The following is an 8,648-nucleotide window of genomic DNA, read 5'->3' as shown; positions in this document are numbered from 1 at the left end:
CAATGTGGGACAAATGTTGGGCAGTGGTGCGGCAAGGGTTCTCTCACGTGGGAGTAAATGGATGCTCGAGTGCTGGCACAGCCTTTGCCCCGAGGGTTGGCCTGGGCACCTCTGGCCTGGCTGCTTCCTAACCCCTTAGGGACTATACTGACCACTGAACTTGAGCTTGCCTCTTTGAGGACTGAGGGGCAGCAGGGAGCCAAGTCTCCTCACCTGTATCCTTGTCCCACGCATGGCTTCTGCACCGCTCATTTGCTTTTCCCAAAATAAAGCCTTGTCCAAGTCATCATTCTCACCCATCTCTGAACCCACTCTAAACTTCGTGATCTGGCCTGACTCAGCCAGATATCTTTCGTCTGTCTGTCCAGTTGCTTCCCACCCCCGCATCTCGGGGAATTGTTCTTCCCACCCACTCTATTCACATGAATACCACAGAAACCATCAGATCAGTCATTTTGCACACACCTTGGACCCTGACCATGACTAACCTAGAAGTAGGCCCTTGCCCTTGGATAGGACAGCCCCAGCTTCTAGACTGATCAATCCCTTCCTCCAGAATTTTTGGAACAGGGTCCAGGGGACAAAAATCAGCCTCTGTCTGGATGACTGAACTTAGGTGTGTAAAACCAGAAACTATGGATGCGCATATGTTCTTTGACGTTGACTGGAAAATGAAGAATGCTGGTCTGCAACAAGATAGAGCAGTGAGATATGAGATGGAGAAAGAATACTGCCAGACTTTACATTTTGAACTATGTTTCTTACGACTCTCAGTGGTATTTCTGTACTAGAATTCCAGGAGACAGCCCTGAATGCCCAGAATAAATCTCCAAATCTTGCCTAAGCTAAGCTAACATGTCTATTAGTTGCAACCAAAGAAGAAATCTCATGTACATACACTGCAAAAAATTTCAATATTTGTATCCATCAAAAATACCTCATTTCCTCACTAACTAGCTTTATAATTAGCCAGTTTAACAAGTGTGAACTTACACAAATGAAATATCTATCAATTTGGATGCTTCTGACTTCAGGCTTGTATGCTTATGGTCACAAGATGGCTGCAGCAGCTCCAAGCATCACATCCTCACACACATTCACACTTTTTCATATAAATTTTTTTACAAATACTCTACTATAGTATGAAAAAAATTGAATCACTTAAGAATAGAAAGAGTTGTATAATGACTCCAACATACTCATCAACCAGCTCTCACAGCCATCACAGCACGGTCACCCTGTATCATCTACACATTCACATGCCTTTTCCCTCCTTTCAGATTATTTCAAGGCAAATCCTAGACATTGCATTACTTCTTCTGTAAATACCTCAGAATATATGTCTAAAAGATACAAGTTCCTTTTTAAAAAGTAATCACAATATCATGATCACAGCTAAAAATATTGACAATCATTTCCCAGTGCCATCAAATCTGCAAAAGGGCTCCTTTTCCCTGATTGTCTTCAAAATGTGTTATTTTTATTATGTTGAGTGAAATAAGTCAGTCAGAGAAGGACAGTTATCATATGTTTTCACTCATATGTGGATCTTGACAGAAGGCCATGGGGGAAAAAATAATTACAAACAGAGAGGGAGGGAGGCAAACGGTAAGAGACTCTTACATACAGAGAACAAACTGAGCGTGGATGGGGGGTGGGGCGGTGGGAGAGAGGGAAAGTGGGTGTTGGGCATTGAGGAGGGCACCTGTTGGAATGAGCACTGGGGTGTTATATGTAAGCCAATTTGACAATAAAGTATATTCATAAAAATTAAAAAAAAAACCCAAATGTGTTATTTTGTTCATTCTTTTTAGTTGTTATAGCAAGGAAATATATATTATTTTCCAAAGATAAAAGGTATGGGATGTTCATACTGATAATTCCAACTGAAATGCAGAACTATAGTTTTCACTCAGCCTCAACAATCCTAATCTGTATCTCTAAGTCAAATGTCTCAGTTTTGAAGGACACGGATGTAATTACTTACTTTTAATCCCATAACATGTACGTCTTTCCATCTTTGGATATATCCCTTTAGGGATGGTGATTTAAAGTCCCTCAGGGGTGCCTCGGTGGCTTGGTCAGTTAAGCGTCCGACTTCGGCTCAGGTCACGATCCCACCATTACTGGGTTCGAGCCCCGCATCAGGCTCCACGCTGAGAATGCGGAGCCTGCTTAGGATTCTCTCGCTCTCCCTCTCTCTCTGCCCCTCCCCTACTCACGCTTTCTCTCTCTCTCTCTCAAAATAAATAAATAAACTAAAAAAAAAAGTCACTCAAAGTCATTCTGTGTCGTTATGTCATCCACTGAATGTACAAAGGAGGATCATCTTTATTTCATTTTACTTTCAATTTCTAAGGATTGTTTTTGTTAATTTAATTTTGTTTATAATTTATATAAAATACTTACAGGGCTCCATAGTTAAATCTACAAAACAAGGTTTTAAAAGTCTGGATTCTACCTTATCCTCTCTAGTCTCTCTCTCTGCTATTGTAGTGTTTTATTAAATTTTTATAGCTTCTTCTTTTATTTGTAGTTAAATGATTACATACTCTATACCTTATTTTCTACATTTCTCATTTTATTAAAAATATATCCTGGAGGGGTGTCTGAGTGGCTCAGTCGGTGAAGCATCCAGCTTCGGCTCAGGTCATGATGTCACAGTTCATGGGTTCGAGCCCTGCATCAGGCTCTGCGCTGACAGCTCAGAACCTAGAACCTGCTTCAGATTTCTGTCTCCCACTCTCTCTGCCCCTCCCCTGCTCACACTCTGTGTCTGTCTCTCAAAAATGAATAAACATTAAAAAACATATAAAATACATTATATATATATTATATATATGTTTATATATGTATATGTATATACATAAATATATATGTATGTGTGTATATATATACACACACACATATATATAATATGTATATATATAATACCCTGGACATCACACCATAATCATAGAGAATTTTCTTACTCCTTGGTACAGCTCCATAATACTCCATTTGGGGGAGGTACCACAGTTTATTCAATTAGTCTTCTATTGATGGGCTTTTGGATTGTTTTCAGTCTCTCGCACTTACAAGCAGAGCTGCACGGATAGCCTTGTATGAACATCTTTTCGCATTTTTGCCGGGGCATCCCTGTGATAGATTTCTAGAAGTGGGATTGCTTTATCGCTATGCAACCTGTCAGAACGATTAAAATTAGGAGAGAAACAATGACAATACCAAATGCTGATGAGGATATGGAGCACCTGGAACTCTCATACATCACTAACAGGAGTACAAAAGCATAGCTGCTTTGAAAAACACTTTGGGGGGCGCCTGGGTGGCTCGGCCAGTTAAGTGTCCGACTTCGGCTCAGGTCATGATCTCACGGTCCGTGAGTTCGAGCCCCGGGTCGGGCTCTGTGCTGACAGCTCGGAGCCTGGAGCCTGTTTCGGATTCTGTGTCTCCCTCTCTCTCTGCCCCTCCCCTGTTCATGCTCTGTCTCTCTCTGTCTCAAAAATAAATAAACGTTAAAAAAAAAATTAAAAAAAAAAAAGAAAAACACTTTGGCAGTCCCTTATGAAGTTTCATATACATTTCTAATACAACCCAGCAGTTTCTTTCCTATACATTTACTCAAGAGAAACGAAAATTTATATTCGCACAAACCATGTCAATATCTGAACATTTATAGAGGCTTTATTCATAACTGCCGAATATTGGAAACAACTCAAGTGTCTTTCACCTGATGGGTAAATTGTAATACATCTCTACAGCTGAATGCCACCCAGCAATAAAAAGAACAAACTACTGATACATCACAACATGGATGTATTTCCAATGCATTATTTTAAGAGAAAGAAGCCAGGTTTAAAAAGCTACATACTCCGTGATTCCATTTATATGATGTTCTCTAAAAGGCAATACTATAGGGACAGAGAGTAGATCAGTGATTGCCAGGAGCTGAGGCCAGGGGATGGTTTGACCACGAAGGGGCACCACATAGGAATTTCTTAGGTTGATGGAACTGCTGTACATTTTGTCTGTGGTGGTAATTGCGTAGTTATGTGTTTGTCAAAGCTCAGAACTCTACACTCTAAAGAGTTAATTTTATATGTAAACCATACCTCAATAAACCTGACTTTAAAAACAGTGCACAGGTAACTTTGTTAATTGCTGCCCAAATCCCATTTATGGTAGAATGATTAATGGCTCCCGAAGATATTTGTGTCCTAATTCCAGAAATCTGTGGATGTCACCTTACAAGGCAAACAGGATTTTGCAGATGCACTAGGAATCTCGAGATAAGGAGAGAATCCTGGCTGATGCAGGTAAGCCCTAAATGCAGTCCTAAGTATCCTTATAAGAGAGGCAGAGGGAGGTTTTACCCTGGCGAAGGCCGCATGAAGACAGCAGAGAGAGATCTGCTACATTCCTGGCCATGAAGATGGAGGAAGGGGCGATGTCCCAAGGAATTCAAGGAATGAAGCTCCAGAAGGTGGAAAAGACAAGGAAAGAGAATCCTCCCCCCCCCCCCCCCCCGCCCCGACCCTCCAGAGGGAGCAGAGCACCTGTCAACGCCTTGGTTTCAGCCCAGCGAGACTTCTGACTCCCAGAACTCTTAAGAGGATAATTTGTGTTGTTTAAAGTCACCAAGTTTGTGGTAATTTGTTACCATAGCAATTGGAAACTAATACACCCTCCACAGGGATTACACTACACCAAAAGCGTAGGGGTGTCCTTCATTTAAGAATGAGGAAAACTTTCCTGGAAGCCCCAGGACAGGCATCCCCTCATATCTCATTGGCCCAAATTGTGTCACGTGGCCATTCTCAAACCAATTATTGGCAAGAATAGTCAACCTTCCTCCTACTCCTTGGCCTGAGGCTGCACCATTCTCTCCTGACCCACACAGCTGCCTGATCCTGACCAATATCAGGGTTCTGCCCTCAGAGAAGTAGAGGGCTGTAGCTTTGGATTGGCCACCAATAGTGCCTACCTCAAAAGTTATTTGCAGAAGGGGCACAGTCAGTGGAGCATCTGACTCTTGATCTTGGGGTTGTGAGTTCGAGCCCCACATTTGGTGTAGAGATTACTTAAAAATAAAATCTTGGGGCCCCTGGGTGGCTTAGTCAGTTGGGCATCCAACTCTTGATCTCAGCTGAGGTCTTGATCTCATGGTCATGAGTTTGGGCCCTGCATTAGGCCCTGAGCTGGGCATGAAGTCTTCATAACATAACATAACATAACATAACATAACATAACATAACATAACACATAACATAACAAACATCTTTTAAAAAATTATTTGCAGAAAAAGAAAACCCCTCAGTTAAATACACGTTTTATAAGAATTTAAAAATCTAGTTAGGCACCTGGGTGGCTCAGTCGGGTAAATGTCCAACTCTTGACTTCAGCTCAGGTCATGATCTCATGAGATCATGAGCGAGCCCTGCATTATGCTCTTCACTGACAGCGTGGAGCCTGCTTGGGATTCTTTCTCTCCCTCTCTCTCTGCCCCTCCTCTCCTCGTGTGTGTGCACGTGCATGCACTCTCTCTCTCTGTCCTTCAAAATAAAAAGACATGAAAACAAATTAAATAAAAAATAAAAATAAAAATCTCGTTAGAGTAGACTCTCTGAGGGGCCATCAGCTGCAGCCTCCCAACCAGGGCCTTCCTCTGTCCAAGACCATATGGCTTTGCCCTCCTCTCTCCCCTTTTTTCAGAGGAGGCAAGGCTGAGCTAAGCTCTAGTAGTGAGTCACCAAGGTTATATAAGGCCCTGTGAACACAGCCTGTCTTCCAGAAGAATGTCCCACTTGCAATACTAACTCAAGTCCTATTAAGGGAATCTTCTGTTTTCTCCCTGTTTTAGCTTTGCTCTGACATATTATCCTAGACTTTCACAGCTGCACAGGCCCTTAGAGGTAATAATAATAAAATTTATATTTATTAATTTATATGTATTATTAACATTATGGCAAGTACAAGAGCTACCACTTATCAAGCATTTACCATGCTTCAGGCACTTTGTATTTATTATCACATTTAATTCTCGAGTCTTCTTGGTGAAGTAAATATTATCATCCCCATCTGATAGATTTTGAAACCCAGGAAAAGAAAGGGTGACTTATCTAAGGTACATGCTGGCACCAGGGTTCAAACTAAGATCTGTAAAGACTCCAAAGTTTTTTTTCTCTCAAACCCCATGAAGTCCAAAACCTTCCATTCTACCAATGGGAAATGAACTCGGGATGGAGGGATGGAGAAGAGGGGGCCACTGGGAGGCATAAACATCTTGTTGGGCTCACAGGACCCATGAGCGGCCAAGGGAACACTTGCTCCCTCTAGCACAACAGCAACGCCCATTAGCTTTTCTCTCCCCTCCATGGAAATCAGCATTTATGAATCATCATGTAACTGAGTTTAAGAAGAGAAAAGGTGTTTGGTTTTTTGCAAAACAGAGGAGTTGTGATTTTTGCACTTACCCAACATTGTTGGGGGAATAAAAAAAAAAAATCACAGTTATAACACGAAGAGTGCCTTACAGTTTATAAAACTCTTTCAAATACTTTCTTTCACGTGATCCTTACTACAGCTCTGTGAAGCAGGAAAATATAATTATTGCACTTCACAGATGAGGAAAATAAGATGCCAAAAGGTTATATATATACTTGCTCAAAGTCTCACAGATCATTCAGTGGTAGAGTCAGAATCAAAACTTGGGCCCTGTTCCTTGGGAGGAAGCTTGTTGGCAATGAGGGCCTGACATTTTCCTAGGAATTTTAGACTCTCGTTTTCAAGTTTAAAAACGTAATTAAGATTTTGATTGGCTGAGGTGATTTTTTTTTTTTAGCTGAGATTTTTACACTGCATAAATCAACTTAGTGAGAAATGACATCTTTATAATCTCAAGTCTTCCCATCCTTCATTTTTTATGCCTGAAAGTAGAATCCAGTGTCTTTTTTTTTTTTTTTTTCTTAACAGAGAACCCTTTGCACTTTTGATGAGTTTTTCCTTTACAAACTGCCTTGGTAGCTGATTTGAATAACGGTTTCGGTTCCGTTATGCCTTTTTTCAAATTGATTTGTATTATATGGTTTTTATTTCCATTTAGTAACTTGATACTTGGTTGAACACTCTTGTTGTTTCCAAGAACTTTTCTTGATCTTGTCAGGGTAGAGCTATTCCACTTGCAAATTATTAAAAACAAAAAACAAAAACCTGTTCTGACTCCACCACAAATGCTCCTTTTACCACGTGACACTGCATTTTTCCACAGCCCTGCATTTTCCAGATGACTAAATGGCTCCTTTAAGTGCCAATATACTTAGAAATGTAACTGCCTGAGCTGAAATATCTTTCTCAAATGAATTACAATGTGTAGCAAACAGCTGTGGTTTTTTGCCTGCACAACACATCCTTCCCCCCATCTCTGATAGAAGCTGCCCTTCTCTTTCTTTTGGGGAACTGCCCCTCCCACAGGGATCATGGCAGGACTGTCTATCACTGGATCCAATTCACAAACCCCTAAAGAGTCCCTGGTTCCACCACAGGCTGACCCAACTGACTCTTCCAGGCATTTGTGTCTTGAGAGAAGGGGCACTTGGCCAGAAGGACACTGGAGCGGAGTCATCTGGAAGGCAGGCCCTAAAGAGACATCCCTGTGTTTTTTCCTGGAGCTGCCCAGATTTCTACTGTTCCCAAAGCCTGCTTGTTCAAATTCTCCTTCGGTTCCAGGAGCTACCCAATACCCTTCCAATACATTCTCTTTGTTTTCTTAGGTGTGCTTCTGTTACAAATGATACAGATATCGGTGTCCAAAGGTCGGTTGCAGACAATTTTTCCTGTTATGGGTTGAATTGTGTGCTCTGAGCCCTCCCACCAAAAAAAAAAAAAAAAGATATGTTGAAGTCTAACCCTAGTACCTTCAAAAGTAATCTTATTTGGAAATAGGGTATCAAAGAGGCAATCAAGTTAAAATAAGGTCATAGGGTAAGCCCTAATCCAATGACTGGTTCCTAAAAAAGAGGAAATTGAGAGAGTGGGGCATCTAGCTTGTGAGCAGGCACCTTCGTTTCATGCGCGACCAAAGAGCAATTTAAAAATGGGTGATGTTAGATTGCCTGGGTGGCTTAGTTGGTTGGGCATCAGACTTTTGCTCAGGTCATGATCTTGGTTCATGAGTTCAAGCCTCACATTGGGCTCTGTGCTGACAGCTCAGAGCCTGAAGCCTGCTTTGGATTCTGTGTCTCCCTCTCTCTCCCTGCCCTTCTCCCACTCGCACTTCATCTCTCTCTCTCAAAAATAAATAAATATAAAAAAAATTTTTTTAATTAAAAAAAAAATGGGTGACGTTAAAGCAGGGCAAGATTTTTGTTCAGAAGTGTGCCCAGCGCCATGATGCGGAAAAGGGAGGCAAGCACAAGACTGGGCCAAATCTCCATGGTTTATTTGGGTGGAAGGCAGGTCAAACCCCTGGATTTTCTTACATGGATGCCAACCAGAACAAAGGCACCTCCTGGGGAGAGGAGACACTGATGGAGTATTTGGAGAATCCCAAGAAGTACATCCCTGAAACAAAAATGATCTTTGCTGGCATTAAGAAGGCAAGGGAAAGAGCAGACTAGATAGCTTATCTCAAAAAAGCTACTAAGGAGTAA

General features: G+C 41.5%; 1 pseudogene; it reads left to right on the top strand.

Annotated features, from left to right (window-relative positions):
- The first annotated feature begins 635 nt into the window (after positions 1-635).
- Positions 636-8,648, top strand: LOC122204588 (annotated as a pseudogene).

The sequence above is a fragment of the Panthera leo genome, chromosome D4 (assembly GCF_018350215.1).
Source record: "Panthera leo isolate Ple1 chromosome D4, P.leo_Ple1_pat1.1, whole genome shotgun sequence".
Classification (NCBI taxonomy): Eukaryota; Metazoa; Chordata; class Mammalia; order Carnivora; family Felidae; genus Panthera; species Panthera leo.
This window is presented reverse-complemented; position numbering and strand designations above follow the sequence as displayed.